Source organism: Carlito syrichta, unplaced genomic scaffold, assembly GCF_000164805.1.
Source record: "Carlito syrichta isolate Samal-C Ts95f unplaced genomic scaffold, Tarsius_syrichta-2.0.1 Scaffold305876, whole genome shotgun sequence".
Lineage (NCBI taxonomy): Eukaryota > Metazoa > Chordata > Mammalia > Primates > Tarsiidae > Carlito > Carlito syrichta.
Window position 1 is genome coordinate 55,539 of NW_007249972.1, and position 17,804 is coordinate 73,342.

The following is a 17,804-nucleotide window of genomic DNA, read 5'->3' on the forward strand; positions in this document are numbered from 1 at the left end:
CCCTCCCCGCCGCGCTCCCTCCCTCCTCCCAGCTCCCTCCCTACGCTCCCGGGCTCCGGCTGCGCGCTGGCGGGGCTCCGCATTGCACACTCGGGGGGCGCCGCAGTGTTCGTGGGATGGGGCAGCGGAATCCGCGCGCAGCCCGGGTGAGTAGAGGCGGGCTTCCCGGGAGAGCACAAAAGAAGATGGGGCTGATGCCAGCGGCCCCGGCGAATGCGGGGCCTGGGCCAAGCCGGGGGCTGGGCTGAGTAGCCAGAACTACCCGCTGCTAGGACAGCCCCCCGGGGCCAGAGGGGCAGAGTCCCGGCCTCTGCATCTTGCTCCGGCGTGTTGCCCCCGAGTGCGTAGAGAACACCGCACACAGCCTGGGCAGGTCCAGAGGGGCGTGTGTGTGTGCGTGTGTGCTGTGCTGGCGCGCGGAGGGTGGGATGGAAATGTCAGGAGCGGCCAAGTTCAAGGCTGGAGGGAACCTTCCCCGGGAGTAATTTAGCTCGTTCCCAGGGCCACGCGTGCGTCCACCAGGAACTCCAGCTGGAGGGAGTTCCCGGGCGGCGGAGTGGCTGCACCCCACATGTTGCTACCGGGCGGGGGAAGGGGGCGGTGGCCAGACTGCGCCCACCCGGAGCCGCTGCGGGAGGTCCTCTGCGCTGGGTCACCTCCCCGCCGCTTCGAGACCGCGTTAGGCCCTCCAGTCCCCAGCTTGACGACCCGGGAGGGGGCGGTCCATCTGTGGAGTCCGGACTTCGCCTGGGCTTCACTTGGCGACCTGTTTTTCCCTCTGGTGATAGCAGTTCGGTTGATTCACGTTTGGCTAAGCAGTCCGTTTCCACGTAAAGCTCGCTCTCTGTGGGTCTGACTCGCTCTGTCCCCTACCACAGTCTCTCACCACCTCCCTCCTCACCTCCCCCCACTCCCTCCCGCAGTATCGTCCCTCCTGCACCTTCTCACTGCACGGTCCAAAACTTGATGTTTGAACATGATTGTATCCGGCATGGTCCCTAGCATCTTTAGTGTCACTATCACATGCCATTTCCTAGAGGACGCCAAAGACTTGTTATAATGGGGAGTGGGGGGAAGGTGGAAGAGGGTCTTTGGTAGCGAACTCGTGGTAGAACAGCATTGACCTCCCAGAGCATAGGACAAAAAGAATAGTAAGCTTCTCCCTTTGGTAACCTACCCAAGGTGTGACCTCCAAAATTCAATTTTCTTTGTGGGAGGCAAGGGAGTTTAGATTCTCCAGGGGGAAGCTTATTTCTTGTTAAATTGACTTGTGGTGACATACACTCTGTTCTGCTCTGCTCTGGCCAGTCATTGCAGATGCCATGATATTATTAGAGCAATTCCCTTAAAGTCATTACATTTTCTTTAGAGTGAGAGGAACTTGAGGTAGCTGTTTAAAATTTTGGATCTGCACCTTATTTCTCTAGAAGACATTAATGGTTACTGTATATGTGCTCACGTGTACCAAGTTTGCAAAAGATATTTGTGCAACCGTCCATGAAATGGCTTAAAGCACATTTATGTTAAACCCATTTAAATGTAAAACATCTATCTGTTTTCAATTTTAGTTTCCACCCCGACCAAAGGCACCAGACTGAAACAGGACTTAAAAGAGGCTTCCTTGTTTAAACAGAGGTTTATAGAACTCTAGTCCTGAGAGCACACAGTAAGCTTTCTGAGCTTGTAGGCACACAAATCTTGTTAAAAATTGTTAGTTGGTTCCTTGAGTTAAAAATACCAGAAACTTCCAGATCAAAAATGGTAGACACAATTTATGGGGCTACATTTTGAAGCTGTTGACAGTCTTTGTAAGATGAATGTTTATAGTACATGATGCATAATTGTACCTGATTCTAGGCAAATAATGCCAAGTAAAAAACACTGTTGTGTACTGTGTCATAGTATAGAGTTTTACATGGCACACTGAAATCCTCCATTATAGTGTGTGTAAGGAAGTCATATTTTATCATCTCCATTTTACCAATGGAACAACTGAGGCTCTCAGAGATTGACTTTTCCAAGGGGAATAGCAGAGTTCAAAGTCAAGTGTTTTTCAAATTCTTCCCTCCCCTGCTCCTTGGTCCTTCCTTCCTAGATGTTTACCTACTTCTAATTTCTGTACCTCTTTTCCTATTCAGGCCATAGTTTGAGGGATCATTATAAACCATTCCCAAAAGGCTTTGCTGTCTTCTAAATACCAGTTAGCTCCCACTAAGGTGTGGGATTTAGGAACTGATAAAGGTTTAAGGAGAAAACTCATAATGGTTTTAAATAATTACCCTTTTCAAAGAGATACATTTTTGTTGTTGTTAATGAGTTGTTAAAGTCACAAGTAATCAAAACCCTAAAGAATGATGTCCTAATGGTAGTGTTTCAGAAAAGCCAAGTAACTAATAGTAGGAGAGATGTTTGAGAGATATGCAAATCTCCCATATTATAAGCAAAACCTTCTAATCTTTATAGACAATTAACAATGAAGACTTAATAAGTGATTATTTCATCAGTGCTATTCTTTTTTTTTTTTTTTTTTGAGTTGGAGTCTCACTGTTGCCCAGACTGGAGTGCCCAGCCTTGACCTGCTGGGCTCCGGCAATCCTTCCGCCTCAGCCTTCCAAGTAGCTGGAACTACAGGTGCGCGCTACCATGCCTGGCTAATTTTTTGATTTATTGTAGAGATGAGGTCTCGCCTGCCCAGGCAGGTCTCGAACCCGCGGGCTCAGGCAATCCACTCACCTCAGCCTCCCAAAGGCGCGGGATTACAGGCTGAGCCACTGGCCTGGTGCTATTCTTATTTTTAAAAGAATTGATAAAACAGATGTGTTAAATAAAACCAGAAACACTTTGGGGAAGAAAAAATACCCACTTACCAAAAGTCTGGATATCTCATTAACTAGTATGTATACAAATGCAGCAGAAGATGTTGGTTAAAGAGAAATCATAGTTTTATTTCCAAAGTTAGCAAAAAGAAGCATATAGATATCTGCCTATCTGATTATTTTTAAAGACCCATCATTTGCAAATCTCTTCTTGAAAAATTAAGGCCTATAATGTTTGCTTGTAACACTGCATAATATTTATTAAGATGAATGGGATTAATTTTGTTTACATTAATGTGAGTAGGTGTTGACTTTACCAGTAATAAGTGTTGGTTACGTCTGTGGGCTTTGGGTTCAGATTCTGTCACCACACAAAATTAACTGTGGGTCTTCAGAAAATGATTGAGCCGCTCTGTGTTTCAGTTTCCTTATATGTAAAGCATGAGTAATGTACTTACCTCATGCAGTTTTTCAACTTATTCACACAACAAATATTTAGTGATTGCTTAGTATGTTCCAGCTCTGTTCTAGATGCTAGGGATATGCATGGGCAAACTCGCCAATGAAGTTCACCTTCTAGTGCCTGACATCTCATGACATAATACATATTAAGTGCTTAGCATGAGACATGGCACCTAGGAAATGCTCTGTGATTGTTAGCTGTTGGTATCATACATTCTTTCAGTTTTGTTCAGTGAGTACCTACCAGACAGAACACAGGTTGCAGCAGCAGTGAATATATTTCAGTTCAATTATATATTCTAACAGGAGAGAGGACTCCAAAGAAAGACATCCAAGTGCATAATCAGTCTCTAAAAGGGAATTCGATGCTTATATGTTACAGAAAAAAAAAATGAAAAGAAATATTTTAAAACTCTAGCCATGATAAAGTGGGGGGGGGAGGTATATGAATTGTCTTATAATAACCCAAATGTTGTAAGAAAAATAAAGGTCTGTACCCATGCTCTGTAAAACACCAAATGCATACAGAAGAAGTAAAGAAAAGAAAAAAATATTAGATATGCTTAATGGAAAAGGAAAATTTGAAGGATCAGGTTATTAAATGGAGCCTATGAAGGGCGACAGATCCCAGGCACTGTAGAAATGAGGTAGCTGAAAATGAATTTGAAAAAAAAAACTACAAAGGATTTCCAAAACAATAATGAAAGACCCTTAAACACTGTGAAAGGAAGATTGTGGAAGCACTTGGCTTTTGTCATTCCACACATGTACTGGGAGATAAAAAGAGATAAAGCAGAGTGTAAATGAATTCTTTGCTTCTGTTTCTGCTGAGTAATATTCCTACACCCAGGACTTCTCAAGCAAACACACATTAGAGGTAATAGATCAAGAAGTGGCAAGTGCTCAGGATATTCCAGACCTAATCAACATACTTGATATAGATAAATCACCAAGATTAGATGGCCTTTACCCAACTGTGTTGAAGAAACTTGGTGTGTAAGTGACAGCTCTCTGGGATATTGGTGGGGCATTGGCTGGTGTCCACAAAGGGCTCCAATCAGGGGAAGGGTTTCAGGAAGGAACCTGGGGCCAACAATCCTGATTCATGTCCCTGCGGACAATAGGGAGATCGGTATTTAAAGCAAACACAGATAATAGTAAATAATGACTTCTTTTGAAGAAAAGGGGATTAATGTATTAGAGATAAAGAAGAAAAGTACAATCATGTACCCCGTAATGATGCAGTCAAGGATGAACTGCATATGTGACAGTGGGTCCATAAGATTGTAATGGAGCTGAAAAACTCCTGTTAACTAGTGATGTCTTAGCCATGGAAATATCATAGCACAGCATATTACTCACCTGTTTGTGGTCATGCTGGTGTAAACCAACCTATTATGCTGCCAGTCCTTTAAAAGTATAGCACATACTATTAAATATGATACATAATGCTTGATAATGATAACAAATAACTACGTTGCTGGTTTCTATAATTGCTATAATAAACTTTTAATTGTTATTTTTAAATGTACTGCTTCTACTTATAAAAAGAAGTTAACTTTAAAACAGACTGGGGTAGGTCTTTTGGGAAGTATTCCAGAAGAAGGGATTGTTATTATAGAAGATGACAATGCCATAAGATGTGGGGGTGGAAGGCAGACATCCTGATGATCCTGACCCTGGTAGGCCTAGGTTGATGTGTATTTGTGTCTTAGCTTTTAACAAAAATGTCTAGAAAGTTAAAAAAAAAAATAGAAAAAAGTGTATAGAATAAGGCTATAAAAAATTTTTGTACAGCTGTACAATGTGTTTGTGTTTTTAAAGAGTCAAAAATTTAAAAGGTTGTTTATGAAGTAAAAATGTAAGGTTAATTTATTATTGAAAAAATAATTTTTAAAATGAATTTGCTGTAGCTTAAGTTTCCAGTCTTTATGAAGTCCAGAGTAGTGTCCAGTAATGTCCTAGGCCTTCACATTCACTTACCACTCACTAACCTGACTCAACTTCCAGTCTTGCAAGGTCCATTTGTGGTAAGTGTCCATTTTAAAAAATCTTTTATACTATAATTTTACTATGTGTTTAGATACACAAATATTTACTATTTTGTTGCTATTGCCTACAGTATTCAGTACAGTGACATGCTGTTATTCAGTGCAAGTTTGTAGCCTAGGAGCAATAGACTATATCACATAGCCTAGTAGTTATACCATCCAGGTTTGTATAGGTACACTCTGTGATTGTTCACACAATGCTAGCATCACATATCCCCATCGTTAATTGACACATGACTTTATGTTTGTTGCTAAAGTGTTGCAGAAAATGTAGTCTTTTAATCTTTCAAAAAGCCTAATCAGGTTTCAAATCCCTCTCCACTGAAGACCTTTTGTTATGAATGGAAACATGACTAAGAAGCAAGAACCAAAAGACAGGTACTTTTCTGAGTGGACAAATAGGCTCTTTCAGGAAATGGTTTGGGGTGGTCTTATTTTACACCTGTATACATGTTTATGGGTGAAACGCAGTTCTTATGGTAAGTAAAAATCAAGCTGCTAGGTTGAACTATAAGAAGAACATAAAAGACAACCTAAATGGGAAGAAAAATAATAGAAGATTAAAGTCAAAATGGAAGATTGAAGATAAGTGTACTTGGGAAAAGCAATCCCAAGCACATTTATCGGACATAGTTTTAAATTCTGTTCCCATCAGCAGGCAACACAGCCGGCTAATATTCTCTTAGCTCTCTCGAAAAATAATGTGTTCACCAAGTTAAAGTCAATATTAAGAAAAGACTAGGCTATAAAATTCTGTACTAGCATGATGCTGTTTTTAAAAAAATGTATAGTTGAGTAAGTTTATATAAATCCTCTCCATCTGTCTAGCTATCTATATGGAAAGAAATGCATCAAAATATTAACAGCGACTATCTCTGAGTATTACGGGATTTTTAAGTGATTTTTATTCTCTTATTTTGCTTCAGTGTTCTCCAAATTTTTTTAAATAAACATGTGTTGCTCTTATAAGAAAAAATATTATGGAAAGATTTAGTATTATAACCACAGATTTCATGTATATAGTTTTACTGTAAAGAAAGATCATTTCTATGTCTTCTGAAAATCTATAACTGAAAATTTTTCTTTTTTTCTGAATTTCCTGCATAAAAAGGGCAGTATGTTGATATATATATATATAAGTATATATATATATATATATACACACACACACATATATAATGTACATATGAAATATATATATAGTATTTGCTATTAGGAAAAAATGTGGTTGAGGAAAAAATGTGACTAAAGATGAATATGTGTGTTTCTTAAGATAAAACTGGAAAATCTAAGGAGATTTCATTTTTGCCATAACTATTATGACATGAAGAAGCAAATTATGGAATCATTCTCATTCTTTTTAAGACTGTAAGTCCCAAGAGGACAAGGACTAAGTTCATTTCTTTCTTTTCTGACTATAGGAGTCTTCTGGTAAATACCATTGAATGTTTTGAATTGAATGAAAGGACTAAAAGCTCTCATAGGCGCATAGAAATTTGAAATGAATTCCCAGGACCCATTTTATCCTCTGAGATCATATGATTCATTCAACTCTTAATGTAATTGTGTATCTAACAGTCTTTGGATCATATGACACTGGGTCACAGAAGTGGTGTGTCCTGGTGATCTAGAAACCTCTGGCTTATTCTTGAGTTTTGTCTAGTTCCTGCCACTTGCATCCAACAAATTAAATTTGTTTCTGTGTTTTGAACTGGTGTTTTGTTTCTTTCCTTGGCTCCGAATTTTATCTTTCTCTCAGGCTTTGGCTTGGGCTCACCACCTTTTTCCCACACTGTGGACACCAGTATATATGATCCCTGTTAGCTCTGATCCTTCTTGGTAAGCTAGAATCTTTGCAAGGGAGCAGTTTATGCACAAACTACTAAATATTAACCATTTAGTATTACTATGGAATGAATATATTGATATCCTCCCAAATTTATATATTGGAGCTTAACACCCAATATAATAGTGTTAAAAGGTGGGGCTTTGGGGGCAGAACCCTCATGAGTGGGATTAGTGCCCCTTATAAAAGAGGTTGAAGAGGGCTGCTTTGCCCCTTCTGCCATGTGAGGATGCAGCAACAAGGTACCACCTGTGAGGCAGAAAATGAGCCCTCACCAGAAAATGAGTCTGCTGGCACCTTAATCTTGGATTTTCCAGCCTCTAAAACTGTGAGCAATAAATTTCTGTTTTTTATAAATGACCAGATCTAAGATGTTTTATTATAGCAGCCTGAATGAACTAAGACAAATATTAGCACTCAATCCCCAGAGAAGGGATGTCATTGTATATTGTTATCTAACATCAGCTTAATAAGTTTCTGTGGTCAAATTATTCAATAATATATCTGGCATTATCAGAAATAATCTTAGCAGAAGAACAGAAACATTCTGTTCTTATATAAAATCTGATATATTTGTTATGACATGTAATGCTTATTGTCATTCCTCAAGAAAGATAAATATGGAGGAATCAGATAAGAGCACTCACATTGATCAAGACATTGTCCAGGATTGTAGATGAGGACTTGGGGGAAGTAGCTATTATCTGATGACAGAATGTGAAGATAAGATCTCTGTCTTGGAAAGATAAAAGCTCAAGGGATAGGACCCCTGTCTATACATTATGAAGGCTACTATCTATGAGAGGGTCTTCAACTTATCTGACTAAGGCCATCATAAGCCAACCCATAGGCTACCTATAAACAGAAGACTACAAGGCAGGAACTCCTGGTTGCCATCAGGTGTTTCTCTTTGGGGGAGTGCTTGAAACAGTCTATGTAGCACAGCTTAGTTGTGAGGAGTTGAGATCTTTATTGAACAGGTATGGAAACCATCCTGGCTTAGAAGCCTCATATCCCCAGGAGCCAATATCTCTTGTAACAACTCCGTAAACAAACCTTCCAGGGTTCCAAAAGAGATGTGCCCTGTCTCTAGAATCATGGCCACCAGGGAAGCCTCAAGTATGATATCTCCTCAGGCAATTTTCATGTTCTCACAGTCTACCAATCGGCGGCATACTTATAACTGGTTACTATGACATTTTTCCTTTATCAGATTGACATTTTTACCCTTCTCAGTTTGCTACAATAGAACAGTTAGATAGATAACTGAAGTCAAATTCTCATGAGCACAGCCACAAATAGAGTAAATTTGGGTTATTTTTCATAAAAATAAACACCTTGAACTAGAACACATCTGTTGATATCTGTTGATGTTGAAATAGAAAACTATAAACTGAAAGACGATGCAATACCCCATCTCCTGCCTCACACTCCCCCGCCCCACTCATCCTTACTCTCCTTTGCCAAGAGGATGCACAGTAAAATTAAAAATGTTGAGTGTGTACATGAATGTTTACCACATAATGGGTTGTTGGGCAACACAGAAGCATTGAGTGTAAAATCTTCATCTTTTGATAAACCTTTTAGAAGCCATAGACGTAGAAATTCTTAAATCCAGAATTGTCCTATTTTGTCTGCCATTAAAAAAAAACATGATGCTGCTTGAACTATCAAAACAAGTATCTTTAGGCATTCCAAATTATTAAATGCAATTAATGTGTTTTAGTGGTAAGAGTCTCCAAACATATTTTTATGCCCTAAAAAGCAGAAGAAATAAAGATTACATTATTTTGAGCTCTTTTCTCCTCTTCTTTTCAGTACCAAATAGCACGATAAATTAGTAAATGTACACATTACTTAAGTTTCCATCAAGACATCCAGAAATACTAGTTCCTTTTGCCATTAGGACAATTTAGATAATGTATTCACTTACTTGCACTTGTAATAAGAACATTTATTACCGTCTACTTGTTACTTTTACTTGCATGGCTTTTCTTCAACTGAACTCTACTTGTTTGTGAGAGATGATGTTAATTTCCTATTGTCAGAGAGGCAGTGCAGGGTGAAAGCTAAGGGTTCTGGGCTCTCCTGTGTAATTCTGTCCCTTCCTCCCACACCGGTTGCTACCTGTGTGACCTTGGGCAAGTTATTTAGTTCCCTCCAGTTTAACTGGCTACCATTAACTAGCTGGCTGACCTTTAGCCAGTTGGTCACCCACTGTCTGGGCATCATTTGCTTCAACTATAAAGTTAAGAGGCTGCGCTAATTAAACTTAAAATTTCCAGTTGAGCAGGAACCAATGTATATTTTTTGACATTTAACACTACCCATTAATGCTGATCTAATCAAATAGATTTGATTAACTGCACATGTTCCTTTGTGTTCTAGAAATACCTTTTAGGTCTTAAAGGTATTCACAAAACAGACTCTAATTTGGGTATATAGACTAAAATAATTAAACATACAGAGGTTCTTGGCTTCTAAGAACTTAATATAAATAATTTTAAAAATCTAGCACAACTCCCCTCCTCTCAACTTGCTCTCTTCTTGCTGTCTGCATCTTTACCGTTCTTTGACTTGATTGTCCACGCAGAATACATTTAATTTCTTAGAAATTTTCAATTTTGGAAAGAAAAAAAAATCCACTCTCAAGTGTCCTAAAAATACTGCCACTTAAAAATACTGACTTTAATAGAAGTAATATTCCGCATTTATGTATTGGCTTTTCATGGAAGATCAAAGAAATGGTATTAGAAGTACATGCTTTGTCTTTTATGTATATCTTCATAGAAGAGTTTTCTTTTATTGAATTCTTTTAATTCAGATTCCCAATCACTCAGCTGAAAGAATTCACAGAAACTTTTGCAGCAGTTGTGACTTGTTCTTGGTCAGGAGTGTCCTTCCATCCATTATTTCCCAATTGACAGTCCTTTTTATCCTTCGAGGCCTAGTTCAATACAGTTTCCCCAAAGAAAACTTTTCTCTTGATCCCTCTATCAGTGTAAATGTTACTATTTTACTTATACTTGTATTTTATCCCAATTTATTACTTGTTGCATTCTATCTTATTTACATAATGTCTTTTTTTTTCATGGAGGCTAGCACGAGCATATTATCCTGAACGCAATATTTGAGTAGAATGACAATTTTCATAGAGAAAAAACTGTAAAGATCTGATGAAGGACATCACAAAGGATTGTATCTTAGTCCATTTGTGCTACAACAAAATACCCAAGATGAAGAATTTATAAAGAACAGAAATTTATTTCTCATATTTCTGAAGACTGGAAAGCCCAAGATCAAAGTGCCAGCTGGTGAAGCCCAGTTTCCCTGCTCTTAAGATGGCAGCTTGTTGCTGGGTTCTCACATGGTAGAAGTTGGAAGAGCAAGTAAGATAATGCCGTGTGAAGCCTTTTTTATAAAGACCTTAACTCCATTCACGAGGGAGTAGCCCTCACGGTCTGTCACCTCTTGAAGATACTAGCTCTTAATACTCTCACACTGGCACCGCCTGAATTTTGGAGAGGACACAGTCAAACCTTACAGGTTGGTTTAGATAGAAGGGATAGGTTTTTGTATTATGTGACAACTGCCACCTAATTTTGGTCTCTGGATGTCCAGGAAAACTAATGAGTACCACAAGCTGTGAAGATTCTCCTCAGAGACCTTAGCTTACCTTTGTGTTCTAGAAATATCTTTTAGGTATTGAAGGTATTCATGAAACAAACTCTAAGCTCTGAATTGCCCATGACATAGGACTTTGGAAAGTTAGGTATGCCATCTTCACAGGTGAGAATAACAATCAGACTGCATCACACTTTCATACTAAGCTGTTCTGTTCTTTTAAATATATGCAGATAATGTCTAAAAAAGTCAGAAAAGTCAAGAAAGCAAATAATCATTCCTTTTATCATTACCTAGCTCTAATTATTCATGTGTAATTTCTTTACTGATACACTTTTTCTTTAGGTCACCTAGTTATGCATATAACATATGTTGAGTGTGTTTGAACCTTAAAATAGAAGACAATATAGCAGATTTACTATATATAAAGATGTACACTGTCCTTCCATACTACTGAAAACCTCTTTCATGAACTATTACTCAGATGACCCCCTTTTGGTAGAAGGGAATAGTGTACGTAGTTAGGGCTGGTGCTCTTAAAGCAGAGAACTAGTCAGGACTAGATCTGTTTAATCTTGAATGGCCAATGTTCTTCCTGTTTATTGCCATAGATTAGAATTACAGCCAACTGACTTAAAATCCCTTAAGGAGCACAAGGTGAGAGGTGACTGGATCAGCATTAACTGCAACCAGTTCTGAGATACAACTCAGGGTTCACCTCCTCATGTTGCCAATGTTGTTATTCTATGACATAGGCAAACCAGGAAAGTGGAAATCAGCGTGGTGTGAACATTTCTTCCCTCCAAAGCTGTTCAGGGGCGCTACTTTCCAAATTAAGGACAATACGTTTCATAGACTGGAATAACATTCTAAAGTAATATACTGCCTGTAATGGTACTTTCTTCTCAGTTGGGAACTACCTGAGAGACCTTTGTAAGAAGGGATAATTTTCAGCAAGGCCATGCAAATTTATGAAACATGGAATGTGATAGCATCTACGAGACATTGTAGGCAAGTAGGTAAACTCATTTCCTACAGCTTCTGGGTAGTTCTGACACTGTTGGTTTAAGATCTGTCCAGGTGGAGCAGTGTACTGAATAAGATTGAGCATGGAAAATGGAACTAGAGAAGGCAGGCAGAAGAGAAGGAACCAAAGGCTTATAATAAGAAAAGTACCATCTACTTTAAAATTGATTTAAGAAAACTTTCTGATCCTATTCTGATTCCTGTCCTATCAGGTGAATCCTTAAAATAAACAGAAATAAACTAGAAGAGAATCACAAAGCTCTATCTGCCTTAAATTATCTCTAATGTTTCTGCTGTTCCCACCTTTAAAGCCACTCCCTAGGCAAGTCATTGATTCAATTTAAAGTCTAGAATGTCACCGTTAAAAGGCTTCCCCGAGGAGAGGGACATGCTCATTAACGAATGAATCTAAGCTGGGTAACATTGATAGAGTAGACAAAAGTTGAGGGGATTTAAGTCCAAGCAAGGAGACTGAGGCAGGGATACAGAGGAAGTAACTTTTTCATGGTGAGGTGTGGGTGTGAAGGAAGGATGTTGAGATCTTTGCTTACTTCCCACTTTAAACTCTCATTATGCTATTTGCTGAATTATTTACCAGGAATTAGTTGTAGGATTTTGGCAAAGCCAGTTAACTTCCCAGGTAACATCTCAGTTTCCCCAAAATGATCGTACAAGATCTGCACTTCCAGAGCAGGATCTGCAAATAGAAACGCTGATTCTGTGGATGTTGCAGGACGGGAAAAGTACACGATGGTCAAACACAAGTGTGTTTGGGATACAATGAATTAGAAAAAGGTTTTGTTTTGTGAATTGCAGGACTTTTTGGAACCTTTAGTAACTGAATGTTCACTCTCAATATCTGAAAGGAGGTGTAATATTCAATGAATCCCAAATCTATTTGACAGTGATACTCCTTTTGAGGGCTCATCTTGAAGATCAGTGTTTTCTGCAACACAAAATGTTGGACTAGCTGTTGTCTGAGGTCCTTCTGGAATTTAACTTCTGTGAATCTGCAATTAGATATTTTGTCTCTTTTCCTATTACTTTCCTAGCCAGCTCTTGTACTTCTTATCCAGAAGAGTTTTTGTGTAAACCATGTGATCAAAAATGTACTCTGTTAGAAAATATCTACATTTACTGTAAGAGAAGAGCACGTTGAGATAGTGCAAATCTGTGAGCTGCACATTTTTTCCCTTTATTTTTATGTTTGACTACATTAAGTCACAGGCAGTCAAAACACAAATAATGAATTCCCTAAGTGCTGCACTCACCCCCCTTACAAATACCTTAACAAAAATATTGAAACATTTATATTAATAGAGAGGATAATATTTCAGAAAAGTACAGTTTATAAAAGACCCAGATTGTATTCTGATAGAGGCATTTTTGAGAAAAGCAGTGCAATTAATCATACAGCTGAACATAAAGATGAATACCAAATATATACAAAATGTGCACTATTCTGTCCTTCATCTTCAGGATTATAGATGTTTATCACCTCTTGCCTCACCAACACCAATTTTGGATTTTCTGATTGGCTTCTGCCAGATTCACCCTGGGCTTGATGAGGAGCTGGTAAAGGCTGAGATGTTTTGCAGGGAGGGGGTTGGGGAAGTGGAGAAAGGTGTAGATATCCAGGGCATAACATGGCTGGGTCTGGATCAGACATCCTCCTACAGAAGTAACTCCTCATCCAGAGGTTTTTTGAAGGGGGGAATTACAGGGTGGTCATCTATCTTTTGGGTCAGAAACAGAGAGCTAGAGCCAGGCATGAGGTCACACACCTGTGATTCCAGCTACTCAGGAGACTGAGACAGTAGGATCTTTTGATCCCAGGGAGTTCAGGGCTATAGAGTGTGATGATTGTGCCTGTGAATAGCCACTGCACTCCAGCTTGGGCAACATAGTGAGACCTCCTCTCTAAAAAAATAAAAGACAAAAAAAGAGAAAAGAGAGAGTAAGAATTCACACTGAAATCCCCATCCCTAAAAAAAAAAAAAAATAATAAAAAAGAAAAAGTAAAAAAAAGAGGAAGAAGGATAACCTGAGCCCAGGTGGTCGAGGCTCTGGTGAGTTGTGATCCGTGTCACTGTACTCTGCACTCCAGCCTAGGTAACAGAGTGAGACCCTGACTCAAAAATATAAATAAATAAATAATAAAAGAAAAGAAAAAAGAAAAAATAGAAGAGAAAAAGAGGATTCACATTGACTGTTTTTCATATAATTATCATTGTACTTTATGAATTCCCTGAAGTTACAGTGATCTGAGTCTCTATAGGTGACCTATAGATAATATACAGCAGACATTTACAGTGTCCTATGAGTTTGGTTTGATTGTTTATCCTCCATCCTTATTGAAAAATTTTAAGAATATTTGTCAAATGTTCTTTTCTTACTTGAATTCAAGCTTACCTCTGATGAAACATTAGTATTGCTATTTATTTCTTTGTCTTGCTTTAAAAGTTGGATTAGTTGCATACATTTAATTATATTTTAATTAAACTCCCAATTGCAATGTGAAGGCAGGACACTGGCTCACGCCAGCACTTTGGGAGGCCGAGGTGTGAGGATGGCTTGAGGCCAGGAGTTTGAGACCAGCCTGGACAACATAGTGAGACTTTGTCTGTACCAAAATTAAAAATTAAAAAAACTAGCCAGGCACAGTGGCATGCCCCTGTAGTCCCAGCTACTTGGGAGGCTGAGGTGGGAGCATCGCTCGAGCCCAGGAATTTGAGGCTGCAGTGAGCTGCGATCTCAAAAAAACAAAAGCAGAAACAAAACAAAAATAAATTGCATTTTAAAATGTGGTGAACAATTGATAACTATGTTTTCCCAAGTGATAAAAGGTGTATTATAATGTTAGCTTATTTCTGAGGTCTCATAGTTTCTCCACCTCCTTGGGTTGTGTTGGGCTGTACTTCAGTTTTTGAATTCAGCTGTCCCATTTCTAGAGGCCACCCTTTTGATTCCCTTAAACATACAAATGATGCCTTAGTGCATCACTCATCGTGAACCCTGGCACAAAGTAGATTCTCAGTAGACATTTGGTGAGCAGACTCTCCCTACTTAATCAGTGTTTGCTGAATAAATGAACAGATTAGTTAATGAGCAGTGCTTATTATCATTGTCACCACTTTCATGCCAGTAATGTAGCCATTACCTGGCATCCAACACTATTTTTTAAAAATAATTGAAACGATTCTTTTTGTAACTCACAACCCTGATGCTAATTAGTATTTAATGTTTATTTTTTATTTTTAAAAATGCACAGATAAAAGAATTCTATCTAGAAGTTTTTGTATGTATTTCACAAAGCAGAACAGATGTGTCCAGGCAATAGGTTCTGTATTGCAGCAGCTCAATGAACTTAGAAGAGACCTGAGTCCCCTCACGTAGGACTGAGTTGCTCTTTATGGGACTGAACATAAGTGCCATAAAACCACTTTGTAGGGTTTGTTTTGGCATGCTACAGCATTTCCCCTCTGGAATGCTCAATCGTTTTATGGGTAGAGGATTTCCATAAAGCCTTCTACATAACCTTCAAGTCATGTTATGTGAAAAAGAATCTAGTTTACACTTGGTCTGTACTTAATTGTTGATGTTTTATAGGTAATGCTCTGAATATGTGGCAAGTATGAGGCTTTCCATCCATTTCTCAGACGTATTGATTAGTTTTATTAAAGACTAGATGTTTTTCTCATAGTTCTGGAGACTGAGAAGTCTGATTCAAGGTGCCAGTAGACCTGGTGTCTGATGAGAGTCCTCTTCCTGGTTACTATACTCTTACATGGCAGAAGGAGAGAGAGAGAGAGAAAGCAAGTTCTTTTGTGTCTCTTATAAGAACACTAATCCTATTCATGAGGGCCCTTCCCTCATAGCCTAATTACCTCCTAAAGGCTCCATCTCCAAATACCATCACATTGGGGTTTAGGACTTCAACATATGAATTTGGGGGGACACAAACATTCAGTCTATAGCACAGGTACACACAACATTCTTTTTTAGGATAGGGGAAAGGAAAGGCTCCTCATCTCTCTTTTTCCTCAATTTCCTAACATGTTGACAAAATCATCACCAACATCACTTGGCAAAGTGGAGTTGATTTATAAAAGGACTGGTTCATTTAAATAATCAGCCTAGTGGAAAAATGATTCAAATTGGGACTTGGCATTGAAATTTATTTTATTTGCTTTAATTTTACCCAAAAAATGACAGATTCCTTTTCTATCTTTTTTGAGTAGGTATTTGTGTTAGTTTTTTGGCAGCACTTAAGAAACTATCTCTTATTAGTGATTTTGAGAATTGTTCATACTTGAACAGAGATTATGAGCTTTAGTTTAAATAGCTTTGAAATATATTTAAAGTAGTTACATCTTTTTTTTAATTTATTTTTTATTATGATGTTGTGAGGTACAGTTAAGGGTTAGGTATACAATTACGTTTCATTCAGACACCCTGTTGATATGAGGTGTTTCCCTGTTCCCAGACAGATATTTGCTACTGTTAATCCCATCTCCCTCCCCCTGCCATAGTTTCCCAGTACGGTCAGTCATTTTCTTATAGTATTGCATTGGATGTTTAAGGTCCATTATATGAGTGAGAACATGTGATACTTGGATCTTTGTTTCTGTGAGAGGTCACTCAGTATTATAGACTCTAGTTCCATCCAGGTTGCTGCAAAATTCATGATTTTGTTCTTTTTTATGGCTGCGTAGTATTCCATTGTGTATATGTACCACATTTTTAAAATCCAGTCCTCTTTTGACGGGCAGCATACATCTTTTAATATTGCATCAACATTGTCTATATTTAATATGTCCAAAAATTTGAATGACCTAATATTTTGTATTTGCCAATGCAAATATAGCAACAATCAGGCAACAAGAACTTTTTTGAGGACCCTACCCAGGAATATAAAAAGAAAATGTAAGGCACAGCAACTGTTCTTATGGAATTTGGAATTGGCTTTTCTCTCTCTCTCTTTAAATACTGAAGGCCAACTCATGCCAATCATAGTTCTAGAGGGAAACACAAGAGTAAATGGAATGGGCAGAAGTCCCTGGGCATAAAGCAGTGAGCAACCCCCCACAAAAATTCCTATCATCATAGAACTTATTTTCCAGAGGGATAGAAACAGAAAAAAAAATAAGGAAGTAAATAAGGAAATGCACAATGTGTTAGGTGGTGGAAGTGCTATGGAGAAACTAAAGAAAAGAAAGAAAAAGTAGAAGAGTGAGTGGAGATAGCTGGGATCTTTAAATATGGTGGCCATGGAAGACTCTACTGTAAAAACATCACATGGGCACTTGGACCAGGTAAGAGAAAAAGCCCTGAGGACCTAAGAGCTTTCCAGGTAGAGATGCAAAGGTGCTATGGTGGCATCATGCCTAGCTTGCTCCTCAAGGAGGCCAGTGGTGGGAGTGGAATAAGCCAGGGGAGGGTTAGAAGTCAGTGATGTCAGGTGCAGGCTGTCCATCATGCAGGGCCTTAGAGTTAGTCACACTATGTTGGCCTGCCTTCCCTCCAACCCTCCCTTTCTCCTTCCTTTGTGAGTTGGGGGGCACTTCAATGATTTTGTACTAAGGAATTACCTGGATAAATGACTTAGAACACCATCGGTTACTGTGAGAATAAATAGTAGTAGGACAAGGTTGGAAGGAAGGAAACTAAACAAGAGGCTGTTGCAATAATCCTGATGATGTCAGCTTAGGTGTGGGTGGTTGCAGTGGAAATGGCAAAAAAGGACATTCTTTATCTATTTGGAAAGAGTGGAGGAGAGGATTTTCTGAAGCATAGAGAATGGGGCATGAGCGAGAAAGCAGTCAAGAATGCATTGAGGTTTGGGGCTTGATAACTGGAAGGGTGGGGTTGTCACCCACTGAGATGCAAGGACTAAAGACAAACAGATTGGGAGGTGAGTCAGGTCAGATATGTACACCTTAAATTTGAGGTGTCTATTAGGCTTCCAAATGGTGATAC

At 38.8% G+C, this 17,804-nt stretch overlaps 1 protein-coding gene across 1 annotated transcript in view; it reads left to right on the forward strand.

Moving 5' to 3' along the window:
- The window catches only part of LYPD6 (LY6/PLAUR domain containing 6), a 152,535-nt gene continuing 134,731 nt past the window's right edge, over positions 1-17,804 (forward strand). Inside the window, exon 1 of the mRNA XM_021714925.1 lies at positions 1-146. The gene's annotated coding sequence lies outside the window, so the exon portion shown is untranslated. The remainder of the gene's footprint in view (positions 147-17,804) is intronic.